This window comes from Cricetulus griseus, chromosome 5, assembly GCF_003668045.3.
Source record: "Cricetulus griseus strain 17A/GY chromosome 5, alternate assembly CriGri-PICRH-1.0, whole genome shotgun sequence".
NCBI lineage: Eukaryota > Metazoa > Chordata > Mammalia > Rodentia > Cricetidae > Cricetulus > Cricetulus griseus.
Window position 1 is genome coordinate 155,923,095 of NC_048598.1, and position 19,515 is coordinate 155,942,609.

Genomic DNA, 19,515 nt, shown 5'->3' on the forward strand with positions numbered 1-19,515 from the left:
GCAAGAACAGGCTGAGACCATGTTGACTGCTAGACAGACTCAAAGATAGCCAGGCCCCTGATCCTAACATCCATCTGCTCCTCCACAGCTGGGCCCTTTCGGTGAAGAAGCTGCAACTTTCCCAGCATTGGGTTCAAGCAGTGTCAGAGTCAGGGGACCTTAACAATGATCAGACCCCCTGCCATGCATGGTGGCTCACACCTTTAATCTTAGCACTTGAGAGGCAAAGGTAGCAGGGTCTCTGTGATTTTGAGAACAGTATGGTCTACAAAGTGAGTTGCAGGACCACCAGAGCTACACAGAAAAACCCTTTCTCGGAAAAAACAAACAAGCAAAACAACAACAAAGAACAATAAAAGAATGATCAGACCTTTTTCTGTGGACCCTGAAGCTGCACTCTCATTAATCATTGTATCCATCCATGATCCATGACTCTTAAATGGACTGGGTTTTTATTAAATCCCAGCTTTCACTTGCCTTCCTATGGCTCCCACATTACATTATAGGCCTACAGGAAGCTCCATTTGGAACTACCTGCATTAACAACAATTTGCCAGCATGTTAGAAATAAACAAAAAAAGCAGAAATCCTCTGATCAATACATAGCGATTGATAGTTGTAGTAAACTAAGCTAAGAGGCAGGTTTTTTTCTCTGAGGATTATACCTGGGACTAGTTGGTGATAAGGATGGAGATGACTAACCTCCTCCAGAGAGTTTTATTGGGGTGACTGACTCTTCAGTGTTAAAACATCTGCCCACAATGGAGCAGAGTTAACTCAGGCTTCTGCCCTAGGAGCATTCATAAGAGGCAATCTCCTGGCCTTTCTAGAATCAGGTGACTGATAAAACCACAACCAAGACACCAGTGACATAGGATATATGGCACTTTACAAGCAGTACAGACAGCAACAGATGAGAAAAATGGACTTATCCCTGACAGTGTTGTTTCCAAGGCAACCAATCAACATTAGTCTTAATTTGGTCTTGAAGAGAAAGATGAGTTGAATGTGAACCCTTCACTAGTGGGTCAAAGTAACTCTAGTTGTAGGGCCTCACAAAGTATATCGTTTTCTTGCTTCTATTAACTTGTTTTGTGTTATTATAATGGAATATTTGAGTTTAGATAACTTGATAAAGGAAAGAGGTTTATGCAGCTCACAGCTCTGGGAGTTCAAATTTGTACCTAATGATTATATCCTTGATGGCTGAAACAGCACAAGCATTATATGACAAGACAAGAAGTGAGTGGATCTCTTCTAACTTCTGTCAATCTTATAAACTTCAAGCATAGGCTTCTTCTAACAGCTTCATTCCATCCCAAGGACATGTCTTTAAAACACAGTCAAGTTAATTTTTATCCTTTTGATAGTCCACTATGAGGATAAAACTTCAATAGACAGATACAGGAGGGACACTCAAACCATGCCAAAGCAACAGCAGTACACCTTCAGAATATTTTTAGTTAAATAAAACATTAGGTGGGGGATAGGGACAATTTTTCCAAGTATGGAACTCCTTTGTTAACAGTTCTGGATGCGTCTAGGCTGTCAGACTAGCCTGCAGCTGAACATGAAGATTTACCATATCGGCCAAATTTTGAAACTTTGATAACATAGAGGTCTGGCTAGCTCTTAATAAAATGGGCATTACCCAAAATTATATTCTCTAGATGCTACAATGCCTTGAGATTACTGAGAGATAGGCTTGTTGCCAAAAGAATAGCAGAATGCTTGATTAGAAGGGACATCAGAGACTCTACCATTAGTGGATACTCAGAACCTTCAGCATCAGTACCTCTCCAAATGACTATAAACAATGTCCAAGTAAAAGCAGACAACAAAAGTTCAAAAGTATCCTTCCTTGGTAAACTTCATTCATCCTTTGATATAGATTTGAGATTACAATTGTAGAATTCAGACAGTCTCAAAGCTCACAAAACTGTCTACAGGAGTTCAATAAAATTGCAAAATGCAAGGCTGTTAGCATCTCCCAAATTCTCAAAACTTGCTCTTCTTTGGTTATCAATACTTTTGTGCAGTGCCAGAGAAGGCCAGAAGAGTCATTAGACCCTCTGGAACTGGAATCATAGGTGGTTGTGAATTATCATGTGGGTTCTGGGAACTGAATGTGGGTCCTGAGGAAGAGCAGCAAATGCTCCTAACCAATGAACCATCTCTCCAGGCCCCATAGGGAAGAGAAACCTGTGTTCTGGAGAAGCTTAGAGTAGGGGATGGGGTGAAAAGAATGTAAAGAGCCATAGGTTGTGATACTGAGGAAGCCTGCAGTTCAGAATACATTTTTGTATATCAATAACCATTTGTTCAGAGTTTCCTTTGGATCTGACAGATAACTACATTCCCACTTGACTTTATTAGATGTCCAATATCTGGACAAATACTACATACATATATATGTATGTATATACACAAACATACACATCAAGTACACACTTCTTTGTGGATAGCTTCAAAGATCTTTATCTTTGTCTTGCTATCTGTACCCAAGATTTTAATTGTATTATCTGTATCATATACCTGTTGTTGTGTTTTTTTTTACTTGACTGCACAGAAATTTCAATTATAAGTCTGGGCCTTATGCCATTCTTCTTTTTTCTTGCTTCTTGTAATTTTACATTATCCAAACTGTAAACTATGCTATTACCCCTTCCACTATGTCTTCTGTCTGACAATGATGCCTTTTGACATGTCTAATAAAAGATTTACTAATGTCTTAATAGACTTTTCCAAAATATTTTCAAGACTAATTGTTTCAATAACAAATAGTTTTATGGTAGCAATTCTTAAGTTTCTTTCTCAACTTTCACCACTAATCTTTGTTAAGTCCTTTGGACTTAAACAGAATGCAGAATTAATCCTTTCCAATCCTTTGCAAATTAGAAGATATAATTATTTTTGCTTTTGTCTATTATTCTTTTGTCTAAATGTCCATAGTTTCACTATTTCTCACAGTTATTAAAACCCATTTTAAAATACATGTGATTTTTTTAAATAGATGAATAATTATTTAAGTTTTGTTATGATGTGAGCCTTTTTGTTTCAGCTACTCTGTTAGTAATATTTAACAGTAATAAAATACTGATAAATTAATGAATAGTTAAGTGTAAACACTTTTGATAATCATGAAGATGTAAAATGACAAAGAAAGAAACCCATTACAAAATGATATTTATAAACAATGTAAAAGAATATTTATTTACTTTGTAAGCAATGTGTTGAAGTTGAAAATGTGCCAGAACTACTCAGGGATGTAGGGGATGTAATAGGGATGCTGAATACAAGACCAACTCTATAGAATAATGTTGTATTAGTAACAAAAATCGGAAATTAAAATTAAAAGTAACATTACTAATAACATACAAAGATAAGAAAAATTTGGCTATAAATTTAACTAAAGATTTGTAAAACTATGAATTAAAAATTATAAAATGTTGCTTATGAAATCAAAGAAAATTTAAATTAAAAGATTATATTTATGAGTTAAGAGGCTCACTGATGCTCTTTTTCCTTCAAGTGATCTGTAGACCTGTATATATAGCACAACATGATCTCTCTCTCTCTCTCTCTCTCTCTCTCTCTCTCTCTCTCTCTCACACACACACACACACACACACACACACACACACACACACACACACACATTTCTTCAAACTAGTGAACTGGTAGGACTGAAGCAATGACTCCATGGTTAAAAGCACTGGCTGTTCCTACAGAAGACAAGGGTTTGATTTCCAGCATCCATCAGTTCTAAGGGCTCCAAATTCCTCGTTTGGCCTCGGTAGGTGTCAGACACACATGTGGTGCACAGACATATATGCAAGCAAAACAACCAAATACATAAACTAATTTCTTTCCTTACTTTTAAATGTGAAGAGCTAGAGTAACTCAAACAGCTTTGAATAATTGAAGTTGTGAGTCTGGCTATAGGATTTCAAGACATATATAAAAACATAGCACAAAGGTAGTTGTAATGCCAACATGGAAATGGTTTACATGTAGACAAGAGGGTACAAAACAATAGAACAGATATTCTGACAGGACCCACACATATGTGAATAGCAACCAAATTCAGTCCAGTAGGTAGTCCTTTCTAAAGAATTGTGTAATTAATACACTTAATTATAAATAAAGATTATTCCAAATTATAAACCAAATGTGAAACCTAAACTTGCAAACTAGAATTAGGAGAGAAACTACCCTTTTTTAAACTTCAGGTTAGATTTATTTTGTGCTTATGTAACAAAAGCTCTGCTTATGGAAAAAATCAAACACAAGTACTGCCCAGTTAAATTTCACCCCAAAGGAAGTATCTTTTAAAAAGGTTTGAAAGATACTTCTCTAGTCAGATGTGGTGGCATATACAGTACCAGCACTTTGCAGCCTAAGGGAAGTGGATCAGAAGTTCAAAGCCAGCCTTGACTACAGAGAACTTTGAGCCCATCCTAAGACTACAAGGGACCTTGTCTCAAATAACTAATGTTATAAAGGTTAGAACAACAACCACCAAAATAGTTCAAAAATCCTTCTTAGCAACATAGTATATCCCATTGTCTTGATTGTGATGATTATTTCACAAGACTACAATATATGAAAGCATTACAATGTACATATTAAATGCATATAGTTTATAGCTCAATTCTAGACTTCTTTCACCATGTACCTGATGTACCTATGTACCTTTGCTGTTTCGTTCTATTTTAAGTTGATTATTGTCTTAGTTAGGGTTTCTATTGCTGTGATGAGACACCATGGCCATATAAACAAAAACATTTTATTGAGCCTGGCTTACAGACCAGAGGCTTAGTCCATTATCATCAAGGCAGGACATAGTGACATGCAGGCAGACATGGTGCTGGAGAGGTGGCTAAAAGTTCTACATGCTTATCTACAGGTAGCAGAAGGAGAATGAGCCACACTGGGCATAACATGAGTATATGAGACCTCAAAAGCCTGCTGCCAAATAACACACTTCCTCCAACAAGGCTACACCACCTAATGATGTCATTCCCTCTGGGCTAAGCACTCTAACACTGGAGTGCTTGCAGGCCATTCCTAGTCAAACCACTACGATTATATTAGCATCATTTCAAACTTCATCCAACCCATAAGTAGAATGGAACAAGATCTCTTTGAATCATTCATGGCCTAGGACAGAACTCCTTTGGTGGTAAAGTTGTGTGGTCTGTGTCATCTTCGTTGTAGAGAGATTTATAAGTTTCAGCTATAGGGATGGATGTCAGGGATGGCCATAATCTACAAACCTTCAGCCTGCTCACTGAATGTGCCATCGGGGGAGCACGAAAAAAACATGATTTTCTGAAGGAAAATGTGAATCCCTTGAGGTAGGAACAACTCTCAAAGGAAGGCAGTCTGGATGGTTTTACAGAAATGTTTACTATCTGCCAGCTAAGGCAGCAGAATGTGATGTATAGTCAGCTTGACTGGACTCAAAAGAACATTGGGGATTTTAAAGCACACCTGGGGAATGAATGTCTGTTGTCTGTGAATCCACTCTTTTCAGAGTGGATTAAGTCACTAATATTAGACCAAGAATAGTTTGATCTACCAGTAAATTTAAAAAAATGGAGGATATTATAGTTCAGCAGGTAATGGTGCTTTCCACCAAAGCCTGAGTTCAACCTCTGTGACTCACATGGGGAAAGAGAACATTGATTCTTTCAAGGTGTCCTCTGATGTCCATACATGCATGGTCTCTCTCTCTCTCTCTCTCTCTCTCTCTCTCTCTCTCACACACACACACACACACACACACACACACACACACACACGCACACACACACACAGAGAGAGAGAGAGAGAGAGAGAGAGAGAGAGAGAGAGAGAAAACAGAGACAGACAGAGAGACAGAGCTACCAACAAATTTTAATTTTTGAATAGACTATCAGGAGGTGGTGGCCATGTGTGGAGTAGAACCTAATGGGAGGATGTAAATCACCAGGACTTGTCTTTGGGACTATTATTTCTCCCAGATCCTGCCATTATGCCCAGTTCCCCATTTTGAATCTGCCAGGTAGCAGAGGTCTCTGTTACCAGATGTTCCTACCTGTTTTGCCTAAGTACATCTGATGCAAGTGGATGTGAACTGAACCCTCCAAAAACCATAGCAAAAATAAATATTTAAGTTGTTGTTGCATGTATTTGGTCACAATGATAAAAAGCAATTAACATACCACAGCTCATGCTAATCTGTAAACCACCATGAAGGTGAGTGCAGTATTGAAGGACAAGGTCAATTGCCTTGCTGTAGCCCTAACTCCCCCATGTTCAGTCAGCTTTATTGTTGCATACCTCCATCCTTATAAAATAAGAGTTGATGAGTGTCTTTCATCACAAATGTGCTGCTGCAGTATCATTGAGGTCTGCAGGGCTGTGCCACAGTCATGCTTCACTGTATTTGACAATACAGTAGCTTTTATTAAATCCCTCTCATAACAGGGAATAACGGTCCTGATTTATAAAGTCCCATGCTCCAGCATCCCAAGTAGAAATAAGTTATAATACTGGGAATAACACTTAACTCTCTTAGCCCATCAGTCCAAAGACTCTATGAAATAAGAGAGGAGTTCATTGCATTTGGGTTATCTTCAGTGACTCCATCTGTTTCTTATAGCTTCTTAAACCTCCTCTTTTAAATCATAAAAATAACTACAGAGAATCAGTGTTTTGATACACTTATGTGTATAGCCTCTTACCTCTTATTTTTTCTTTTTATTTTTCACCCATTTACTACCTCCCCGAAACACTTAGGGATTTTACTTATTTGTATCATTTTCGCAAACAGTGAGTATGTAAAGCCACTTACTTTGGATTTTGGACTATGGTATGCTTTTGAAATATTGCCATTCCTTTTTATTACTGCATTTGTAGCTTTGATAAACCTGACTATCCAGGCCTTCAATTTCATTCCCAGAGGTAGCATTACCTTTAGTCAGTGTGGTCACTGGGGAGTGAACCAGGATAAATGAGATTAAACTGAAACAATAGGCAGTTCAGATTTAACAGTAAGAGACACATGTCCAGAAAAGACCACTTAAATAAGAATTGTTTCCCTAGAGGATGCAGAAATATTTTCAAGTAAGTTTCTGAATACAGCTTGAAGTTCAAAAGGGTCACCATTTTACAGTAGAATACCCAGTAAAGAAGTATTTGAAGTCCTTGCTACTTGGCCATGAGGTGCAACATGTTACACGCAGGAAAAATGTCTTAGTCCTTCTCCCATATGAATTGACATGTGAGTCTAGAGAATAAGGATGAAGAACAAAAATTAAACTAATTATCAAGTGTATAATTTCTTTACAGTTTTCTGTTAAGTGCTTGTTTTGAAGGCATTTGTTTAATGCTATTAGTCCATGACTATTTTATGGAGACTACTGGAGTTGTCTCTGTACCCTTAGAAATAAGGTTCTGTAGACAATACTGCTAACTAAGGGTAGTTATCTGATAAGATTAACAATAATGTCAAATATTTTTCATCCACCAGGAGGCAAAGGCATGTGTGGCAGTTTCTATTAGTAATCAGAGAAAGGATGATATCTGTAAGGAAACATAGCATTACAGTATTTGTAGAAAGCTAAGAAGCACATGAGAAACAACTTTACAAACCATTCATGCCCACATACTTCCATTTTTTTGGATGCATGCAAATCAGATAAATTGACTGCATCCTTAATTGAGTTTATTTAACTCATCAATTCTTAATTTAATATCTATTCCATGGACACATGTCACTATTGTTAAGGGCCAACCATGTTAATTTTAAATACTGGTTGTATAACATGTGTAATGACTTCAAAAACTAGTGGAAATCTCTAGACATCTCTGAATCTGTAGAATTGAAATGAAATTTATTGGTAGAGCTAGAATTTTTACATATTTTATACATGTTGATGTCTCTGAAGTAAAGGGTACAAACTGGTTACCTGTGGGCAAAACTAATTCTGCAGACATACTTTGTGTGAGATCTATTGCTAATTGCTCCTGAGACTAAATTCTGTATTGAGACATTCTGATGATATCTCGCTAAAAACAGACACTTTGTGGTAGGACTGGAGGGATGACTTGTTGGAAAAAAAGCACTCACTACCTGCTCTTCCAGAAGACCTGGTTACATTTCAAGCACCCACATGGTAGCTGACAATTGTCCATGACTATAGTCTTGGAAACCCAATTCCTGGAGGCCACCATGGGCACCAAACATGCACATGGCACATAAATGTGTAAGCAAAACACCCATACATATAAAAATAAATAAAATTAAAATAAAAATGGAAGTTGTGTTTTAAAATGAAGTTTCACAAAATCTAAATTACAAAATAACCCACACACCTACCAACACCTGATTTTTGACAAAGAAGCTACAGTTAAACGATGGAAAAAAGAAAGCATCTTAACAAATGGTGCTGGCATAACTGGATGCAGACATGTGGAACACTGCAGATAGATCCATATCTATTGCCATGCACAAAATTTAAGTCCAAATGGATCAAAGACCTCAACATAAATCCAGCCACACTGAAACTCTTAGAAGAGAATGTGGGAGGTACCTTTGAATGAATTGGTACAGGAGACCACTTCCTGAACATCACACCAGTAGCACAGACATTGAGATCTACAATTAATAAATGGGACCTTCTGAAACTGAGAAGTTTCTGTAAGGCGAAGGACACAGTCAGCAACACAAAATGGCAGCTCACAGGATAGGAAAAGATTTTCACCAACCCCACATCTGACAGAGAACTGATTTCCAAAATATACAAAGAAGTCAAGAACCTAGCCACCAAAACACCAAACAATGCAATTAAAAAGTTCAGTGCAGAATTAGAGAATTCTCAAGAGAGGAATCTAAAATGGCTGAAGGACATTGTTCAATATCCTTAGCCATCAGGGAAATGCAACTCAAATCAACTCTGAGATACCAACTTACACTGGCAAGAATGGATAAAATCAAAAACACCAATGACATGTGCTGGAGAGGATGTGGAGAAAGTGGAACACTCCGCCATTGCTGGTGGGAGTGCAGACTTGTATAACAACTTTGGAAATCAGGAAAATGAGAATCAGTCTAGCTCAAGATCCAGCAATTCCTCTCTTGGGCATATACCCAAAGAATGCACATTCATACAACAAGGATATATGCTCAACTATGTTCATAGAAGCATTATTTGTAATAGCCAGAACCTGGAAGCAACCTAGATGTCCCTCAACTGAAGAATGGATAAAGAAAATGTGGTACATTTACACAATGGAGTACTACTCCCTGGGTGGGTGGGGGGCGACAATGGAATCTCGAAATTTGAAGGCAAATTCATGGAATGAGAAGAAATCATTCTAAGCGAGGTAACCCAGTCACAAAAAGACAAATATGGTATGAACTCACTCATATATGCATTTTAGACATTGAGCAAAGGATTACCAGCCTACAATCCACACCACCAGAGAAGCTTGGAAACAAGGAGGACCCCAAGAGAAGAATGCATAGTCCCTTGAAGAAGGGGAGGGGAAAATAATCCCTGAGAAAATTGGGAGCATGGGTGGAGAGAGGAGGGAGGTGAGAAGGGGAAAGGGGGAAACAGGGAGGGAGTGAGGATAAGAGGAGGACTGAGACAGGGGAGGTATAGAGGAGGTCAAGAAAGGAGATGCCTTCATAGAGGGAGCCAGTACAGGTTTGGAGAGAAGTCTGGCACAGGGGAACTATTAGGGGACCTACAGGGATGACCCCAACTAAGAATCTAGGTAGTGGTGGAGAGGTTGCCTTTGGTGCCCCTCCCCTATAATGAGATTGATGACTACCTTGGTTACCATTCCTAGAGCCTTCACCCAGTAATTGATCTAAGCAGAAGCAGGTACCCACAGCTAAACACTGAGCCATACTCCTGGAATACAGTTGTGGAGAGGGAGGAGGGATGATCAAAGGAGCTAAGACCTTGCTGGAGAAACCCGTAGAAACAGCTGACCTGACCTAGTGAGAGCACAGAGACCCTAGTCATAAAGCTGGGGAAGCATCATTGGACCAAACCAAGCCCTTTGAATGTGGGTGCCAGTGGGTGCCAGAATGTGGGTCAGGGCATTCTATGGGACCTCTAAGAGTGGAGCCAGTGTTTATCCCTATTGCACAAATGGACTTTGGGTGCACATTCCCTATGGAGGGATACTATTGTAGCTGAGATATGGGAAGGAGAGCCTGGGCCTTTCCCCAAATGATGTGAAGGACATTGATGGTCCCCTGTGGCGGGCCTCACTATCCCTGGGGTTGGGTTGGGGAATCGGTGGGGAGCACGGGAGGATGGGAGGGTGAGGGAATGGGGTCATTGATATTTAAATAAGAGTGCTTCCAAATGAATTTTAAAAATTATACAGTTAAAAAATCTAAGCAATAGTGGAAAGGCTTCCTTAAATGCCCTTTCCGGATAATGAGATTGATGACCCTTATATGCCACCTTAGAGCCTTCACCTAGTGGCTGATATAAGTAGAGGCAGACACCCATAACTAAACACTGAACTGAATTCCTGGAATCCAGTTGCAAAGAGGGAGAAGTGAAGAGCAAAGAGGTCAAGACCGAGCTGGAGAAACCCACAGAAACAGCTGAACAAGGGGGAGCTCATGGACCCCAGACTGGGAGGCTAACATCAGACTGATCAAGATACCCCTGAACATGGGTGTCAGTGAGGAGGTCTTGGCAATCTATGGGACCTCTGGTAGTTGACCAGTATTTATCCCTGGCGTATGAATGAACTTTGGGAGCCCTTTCCAAGTGGAGGAATGCTCTCTTAGCCTGGACACATGGGAGAGGGCCTAGGTCCTGCTCCTGATGATATAACAGACTTTGGTGATCCCCCATGGAGGGCCTCACCCTCCCTGTGTAGCAGAGTGGGTATGAGCTGGGGGTTGGTGGTGGGCGGGAAGGAGGGGAGGGAGAGGGAACTGGGCTTGACATGTGAAGCAGGCTTGTTTCTAATTTAAATAAAAATAAATTTAAATAATAACAATAAAATAGATGTTGAGCTGGCTATACAAGATACTACCTTAGGTTTTCTGCCACCATCTAATGCTTCTCTGTTTTCAATATCGTATACACTTCCATCAATTTTTTTTGTAACTGCCTCATCTCTCTCACTTAAAAAATGTTAATTATAACCCTGAAATTTAGCTATTGGCCTGCTCCCTTTCTTTACTGAGAAGAACGGTGGTGTACTTAGTGAATTATGCAACTGTCTTCTCAACTGCTTAAAGTCTGGCTCACTTTGCTTTAACTTACATCTCTATCCATTCTTCAGTTTTCTATCAGTTTTGTCATTTTGTCTTATTATATCATATTAGTTAATGAATTAAATAATTAAAACCGAGCAATTTATATAGAGGTATATGATATGTTTCATCCGTTTGGGATTAAGAATTAAGGTCTTATTGATAATCAATTCTTAAGGCCATTCATTTATTCTATGTTGAGAAAGTGTTATCTGTAAAGAATCTTCAGGACATATGAGACTCCTAAGGAGAAAGGGCTCTTAATTCCGCTTATAGTGGGCAGAGCATGAAGAACTAGGTCTGAGAGCCAGAGACACAGTGCAAGCAGCAAGTGTCCAATAGCTAGAATAATCCTGGGACTTGCCATGGAGGCGTTGCATTTACATGGTTCCCTCCCAATATATTTTTTATGATTATTAGTTTTATATGTTGTATAAAGTATGGATTTCCAACTAATGTTTTTCAAGATAGCTCTCTCCTTTTATATGCCCTTTGATATATTTTCTTCTAGCTCAGATGTCTCTGAAGACACCATAGGATTTCATGGTATAGAATTAAGGGAAAGATAATAAAGTGAGACAGTTTAAAGTCAGAGAAGCATAGAGAATTGTTTAGTACTGTGAGAGTCTGCTTGCTTCTAACAGTGCACCCCAAAAAACAGTTAGCAGCCCAGGATCCCCACCTATATCAAAGAGCATGCACATGGCACTCTGAACAATGAACTCAATTTGCTCTTTCCTTAATGACAATGAAACTTATAACATGTCTTCTGGACAAGACAGGACATTTAAACTCATGAACTCATGGCAGTTGTGCTTGCTTGCACACAGTCAAGGCAATCACATTCCAGCACAATGGAGGAAAAATACACAAGTTCCAGACAAGGATCTAATGAGAGTTGATGGCTACCAAGGGGAAAATAGTTGGGTTCACGTAGGTGTGTGGTCCCTGGTAGATCAGCCATGCTCTTGTGGATGGTCACACACATATGCATCAGGTAGCATAAATTGGATTCAGCAGGCTATAACATAAGAAAGAAAAAGAAGAAGACATGTATTTAAGAGGGAGTTGAAGGGAAAGAATCCAGAGGCATAAAGTAGATATAATCAAACTATGTCACGGAATAATCTTTTTGTACACTGTGAAGCTGGGTCATTCTGATTGGTTTAATAAAAAGCTGACCAGCCAGTAGCTAGGGAGGGTTTCTAGGCAGAGAGGACACTGGAAAGAACAAGGTGGAGATGTAAACCAAGCAGGATGGGCAGGATGGCGATGAGTCAATAAAGCCATGAGGCAAAAAGTAAATGAATACAAATGGGTTAATTTAAGTTACAAGAGCTAGTTAGATATAAGCATAAGCTAAGGCCAAGCTTTCATAATTAATAAGAAGTCTCCATGCCCAAAGTAAAGCCCAACTACAAAAATACATTTTATGCATGTGTGGAATTCTCAAAGAATAAATTTTAAAATATTTTATTTTTAAAAAAAGACAGTTAAAATATAAATAAATAAATAACATTGGGTTCATGTATTATTGAGAGTCCCTCCTAAACTAAGGGAACTCAGTTTCAGAAACATTAATAAGAAATCAATAAAAGTACAGATTTTCATGTTTGGAGGACCTGCAAGATGTTAGGTGCAGGGGAGCCAAACAAATGAGAGTGCAGATTATTTACTACTTACACCTGTTATCATCCTGGTGGTGAAGGAGTAAGAGAGACAGAAGCAATCACCAACAGCCCAGAAAGATGGAGTGCTGTGGGGAAGTGCCTGGAGAGGAACTGTATATTATAATGAGGGCAGAGGTCAATAGAACACAATTGGATGGAGTTGGCAGGGCGTGCATTGAAATCCTTGTACACTTCCCTCCTTTCATTGGCCTCTCTTAGGCTCCCTATCTCTATCACAACATATGCAAACTATTCCAAATATTACAGAAAACAAAAGACAAGGATCAAGGCAGAAAACATTTAAAACAGGGTCTGAACAAGCAGAAAAAAATGTCTGGCTGTATCTAACACAAATAAATGTATGGATTTGTATATAGATGCTTTAATATTTATATTTTGAATATACATTTTATGGCACAGGTACATCTAAAAATGAAATAATATCTTTCTGTTTTATAATTCTCTCTCTCTCTCTCTCTCTCTGTGTGTGTGTGTGTGTGTGTGTGTGTTACTATGGGAACAGAAGTGTACATTTGCATATATATATATTCATGTGGAGGGCAAGAGGTTGATGTTGGCTGTCTGCAATTACTTATCCACCTTGATTTTAGAGACAAGATGTATCACCGAACCTGGTGCTTGGCAGTCAGCTAGATAGGCTGACCAGTAACTCCAGACACCTTCTTGCCTCTACCTACCCAGTGCTGCCAAGTCCAGCTTTTATGTGGGTAGTGAGGATCTAAACTCAGGTCCTCATGCTTATATGGTAAGAACTTTCATTATTTTTTTTTAGTCTGTAAATACTTCCTGTTTTTTATTTGTTTATTTTGCTGTTTGAGGTAGGGTTTCTCTGTGTAGCCCTGGAAGTCCTGAAATTCACTCTGTAGACCAAGTCAGTCAGGAAAGCAGAGATCGCTCTGCCTCTGCCTCCCAAGTGCTGGGATTAAAGGTCTGCACTACTACCTCCTGGCTGATACTTCTTGTTTTTAGCACAGAAATTAAAAAATAAAACATGAAGAGTATGAACTCCAATGTTTCCTTAACAATCAACAACTCATGGCTCATCTTGTTTCAGCAGCATCTTCACCCTTCAACACCATTACTCTGTACACAAACACAGACCATTTAATTTACCATGAAGGTTACCATAAATACCATGTATTTACAATGATTATTTCTTTTCTTTTCTTTTTTGAGCATGGCAGCTCTTCTTTAATTTCAGTACTCAGGAAATACAGATCCTAATGGGAAGCTGGGGCTAGCTATATAGCCAGAAGTAATGAACTCGGGTTTTATTTTTTTGCATATATATATACATATATATATATGCATATTTGCATATATATGTATATATTTATATTTATATAAAAAGAGCAGTAATGGCAATATGTTATTCATCAATAGCAGCAACAGCTTTTCCAGGTTCTGTAGTCCTTTGAACAAAATTGTAGAGACATCCAGCACACTCCATTTTTAAAAAAAAACAAAAAACAAACAAAAACAAAAAACAAACAACAACAACAACAAAAAACAAAATCCCAGAAGACAGCACAGTTCTGTTACTCTTGTGGTACTTGGCACCATTTTTTTTTAAAATTAGTTTCTCAATCATCATCTGGGAAGAAACCATTTTGAGCAACATCATTAAAAACAGCTCTGATAAAGCATGGTCATTACTGTGTATCATAAAGCAGGTCCACATATGAGTGAGTACATATCATGTTTGTCTTTTTGTGATTGGGTTACCTCGCTCAGAATGGTTTCTTCAAGTTCCATCCATTTTCCTGAAAATTTCAAGATTCCATTGTTTTTTGTTTTTGTTTTTTTTTTCTTTTCTTTTTTTTTTTTCTGCTGAGTAGTACTCCATTGTGTAAATGTACCACAATTTCTCTATCCATTCTTCGGTTGGGGGGCATCTAGGCTGCTTCCAGTTTCTGGCTATTACAAATAATGCTGCTATGAACATGGTTGAACATATGTCCTTATTATATGAATGTGCTTCTTTTGGATATATGCCTAGGAGTGGAATTGCTGGATCTTGTGGTAGACTGATTCCCATTTTCTTGAGGAATCGCCATACTGATTTCCAAAGTGGCTGTACAAGTTGGCACTCCCACCAGCAGTGGAGGAGTGTTCCTCTTTCTCCGAATCCTCTCCAGCATAAACTGTCATTGGTATTTTCGATTTTAGCCATTCTGACAGGAGTAAGATGGTTGTTTTGATTTGCATTTCCCTGATGACTAAGGATGTTGAACACGTTCTTATGTGTCTTTCAGCCATTTTAGATTACTCTATTGAGAATTGTCTATTTAGTTCTGTACCCCACTTTTTAATTGGATTGTTTGGTGTTTGGGGGACTAGCTTCTTGAGTTCTTTGTATATTTTGGAGATCAACCCTCTGTCAGATATGGGGTTGGTGAATATCTTTTCCCAGTCTGTGGGCTGCCGTTTTGTCTTGCTGACTGTTTCCTTTGCCATACAGAAACTTCTCAGTTTCAGGAGGTCCCATTTATCAATTGTTGATCTCAGTGTCTGTGCTACTGGTGTAATGTTCAGGAAGCAAACTCCTGTACTGATTGATTCAAGGGTATTTCCCACTTTGTCTTCTAATAGGTTCAGTGTAGCTGGATTTATGTTGAGATCTTTGATTCTTTTTTATTAAGTTTTGTGCAAGTCGATAGGCTTGGGTCTAACTGCAGTCTTCTACAAGTTTGCACCCAGTTATGCCAGCACCATTTGTTGAAGATGTTCTCTTTGTTCCATCGGACAAATTTGGATTGTTTGTCAAAAATCAGGTATTCATAAGTGTGTGGGGTAATATCAAGGTTTTCAATTCTATTCCATTTGTGCCAATACCAAGCTGTTTTCAGGACTATAGCTTTGTAATAGAGCTTGAAGTCAGGGATGGTGATGCCTCCAGACATTCCTTTATTGTATAGGGATGATTTGGCTATCCTGGGTCTTTTGTTTCTCCATATATAGTTGAGAATTGTTCTTTCAAGGTCTGTGAAGAATTGTGTTGGGATTTTGATGGGGATTGCATTGAATCTGTAGATTGCTTTTGGCAAGATTGCCATTTTTACTATATTGATCCTACCTATCCAAGAGCATGGGAGATCTATCCATTTTCTGGTATCTTCTTTAATTTCTTTCTTTAGAGACTCAAAATTCTTACAGTACAGGTCTTTCACTTTTTTGGTTAGTGTTACTCCAAGGTATTTTATGTTGTTTGTGACAATTGTAAAGGGTGATGCTTCTCTGATTTCTTTCTCCACCAATGTGTCATCTGTATATAGTAGAACTTTCATTCTTAAGTCATTTCTCTATCCCATAACTGATTTTTGTAACTCAATAATAAGTAACAGAATAGAAATTTGTTTCGATGACCAAGTTTTCTTTTAATACAATAGAAGTTTTTAACAAATTTATTTATTTATTTTCTATCCCAGCCACATTTACCCCTTCTTTCTCTCTTCCCAGGCCCTTTACCTCCACCCCTCATTACACTAATCCATTCCTCCTTCTTTTATATTTAGGAAATAACTCCCATGAGTTTCAATAAAACCTCGCATATCAAATTGCAGTAAGACTAAGCATGTCCCCATGTATTAAGCCTGGGCAAGGTGACCAGTATGAGGAGTAGGATCCTAGAGGCCTGCAAAAGAGTCAGAGACAGCTGTTGTTCCCACTTTGATCCACATGCTTAGATCATTTCAAATGTTTCAGTACTGTGCAATACACATCCTGATGATCAAAATAAAGGGTTTTTGTTGTTTTTTGTTTTTGTTTTTGTTTTTGTTGTGTTTTTTTGGTTTTTCCAGACAGGGTTTCTCTGTGTAGCTTTGGAGCCTATCCTATTACTCACTCTGGAGACCAGGCTGGCCTTGAACTCACAGAGATCTGCCTGCCTCTGCCTCCTGGGTGCTGGGATTAAAGGCAAGTGCCACCAATACACAGCTTTGTTGTTTTTTTGACTTATTTATTTGAATTACAAATACGATTGAATCACATGACAAGTTTGTTGTTGTTTTTTTTAATTGCGTGTCTATGTGCAGATATGTGAATGATTCGTGCAGGTGACCGCACAGGTCAGAGGTGCTGAAACTCTCTAATATTGGATTTAAAGTGACAGTGAATGGCCTGATGTAGGTGGTGAGAGTGGAACTCAGGTCTGCTGAAAGAGCAGTACATTCTCTTAACTGCTGGGCCATCTCTCCACCCCCCCCCCCCCCCCGTGAGTATTTAAACAAAGAAAATGTCTCAGCACAACAGAGGTGTGTATTTGGAGTTCTCACCTACCCAAGAGTGCTTTCCAAAAAGATGGTGCCAGTTGATACATCTAATTTGCATAACAATGCTTATTTAAGTCACATTCTCACCACGTACCACTGAAAAATATCTCGGAAGATCATCTATGAGTCTACTTCCCAGCTATTACTTGTCCCCGAGTTTTGGTAATCTGAAACTCTGTTCTTGGCAAAGCACAATGACCTCCTGGCTCTGATTGCCAATGGCTATTTATCATTCTTATCATTGTCTGTAGAGAATTTGATATTAGTGACCTTGGGCTCTCTTTTGAAATGTCTGCTTTCTTTGGTCCTGTGATATACTCAGTACTCAATTGAATCCTCCTCCCTGATTCCTTTCTTTTTCTGTCTTCCTTTCTGCTTCATCCTCCTCTTGATTTCTTTCTTGCCTGGCTTTCCAGTCAGACTCAGAATGCTTTAATGTTAGTGCTACTAGCAGAGTCTGGTGAGCCTGCTGTGCCTCTTACTTTTTGTGGCCTTTTCCATGCTCTTACACTGTCTTCATCAAACCCTTATTTTCACTGAAATCAACAGTCTCCCATCCAGCCCCTCTGTTTCCTCCGTAAGTGTTATATGCTGGGGCGGTATCTTCTGCTGCAGCATGTACTATATGGTCTTCCTGTTGCATAGCAGAAGATATACAAGCTGGCATTTGATGGGCACTCTTCTTCCACAACCCTGGAACACACAATCCACATTTTCTTCTCTTTTCTATCCTTTTATGATTCATTTCCTAAACCCAGTAATGCAAAATTTTACCTCTTATTAAGTCATGACTCAACATATCTCTTGCAGGAATTTCTCTAGTCACCCCCATTAAAGATGACGTTTGTCTTCTAGGTTCTGTAATAAAGATTTTTTTTTTTAATTTTTGATATTGTAGCCAGAATGGGAAGCTTTAACCTCTACTAGATTATAAAATGATTAAAAACAGAATCAGATATTGTTCATCTTGCTCCAAGCACCCAGCATAGAGTTCTAGGGCCTGTAGATGAGTAATAAATATTAATTAAAGAGTTGAGCCATCCTGTGAACTATTCTGTATCTTTGAACTTAAGAACAGTTCGGGAGTCAGATGTGATGGTACATGCCTGTAGTTCCAACATTGATTAGGTGGAAACAAGCTAGATAATAAGATCCTATCTCAGAAAACAAAATTTCACAGATATCTGAGAAACAGCTCTCTACTGTCAACAGCAACTCTCTGGCTCACCCTTGCTCCTCATTTTTTATTTATATATTATTATATATTGGGTTAAGTAATAAATACACCCTAGAGAGCTTTGTTCAAAGATGCCCCAGAATTCTAAAAATTGTAAAAAGAGGTATATTTCATTTTCCAAAGTAAAACAAGCATTGACTTGTGGGCCTCGAGCAATTCCAAAGTTGTCTTTGGTGGCACAAAATAACAGGTACCACTGGCAGGTGTGGGCTGGACAGCTAACATATTTGTCTCACCACCTCTGTCTTGGTCTCCCTCAGAGGGAAGACATTTTAGTCTTCCTTTTACTTCAATGATGTTTCATATGAGGTACCTTAGAATCCTGTAAACATTATCTTAGGCTCAAAAAAATGTGGTGGGGATAAAGAGAAACCTCCTTCCATCACTGTAGGGGAATCTGTAGCCACGCCTACTTAGGGGCTGGCTACAGGTGTGCCTGACCACGCTTGCGAGGGCATGGTCAGGGTGATGTAGTGTGACTGCGTTTTCTCTTTAGGTTTCTCTTTGGGGCTTGAATACAGACCGCTGCCATGCCGGCTGGCTAGGTTGCTCTGTAAGTAAGGCTTTTCCCTATTAAATACCCTTATATTTCTACCTGACTCTGTATTGGTAATTTCCCACTATACATCACAAATATCTTGGGGGAGGGGGGTTCCAGAATCCCAGAGGGAGAAGAGGGCAATGTGGAAGAAAAGGGCTCTGTTTAGATCTGTTCATGGCTTGCCCTTAGCTCCATGTCTTCCCTTTGTTTCACTTGTTTGTTCATGTCATATGGCGTACCCCACTTCCAGGCCTCTTACTTCTACCTTCCAAACTACAAAGCTACCCTTACTAATTCTCTGTGATTTCATTTCAGAGGCTCTCAGTCTTCCATACAATGTGCTAGTCTGCAATTTGTGCAGCACCTCCTCTAAGCATGGAGGAGCAGAGGTATAAGCCAGGAGTGAACGACACAGCAGGAGGGAGCACCAGAAAGGGACATCTAACATGTAGGAAAAACAAAATTAAGCCACAAAGCTCTATAGAGTAAGA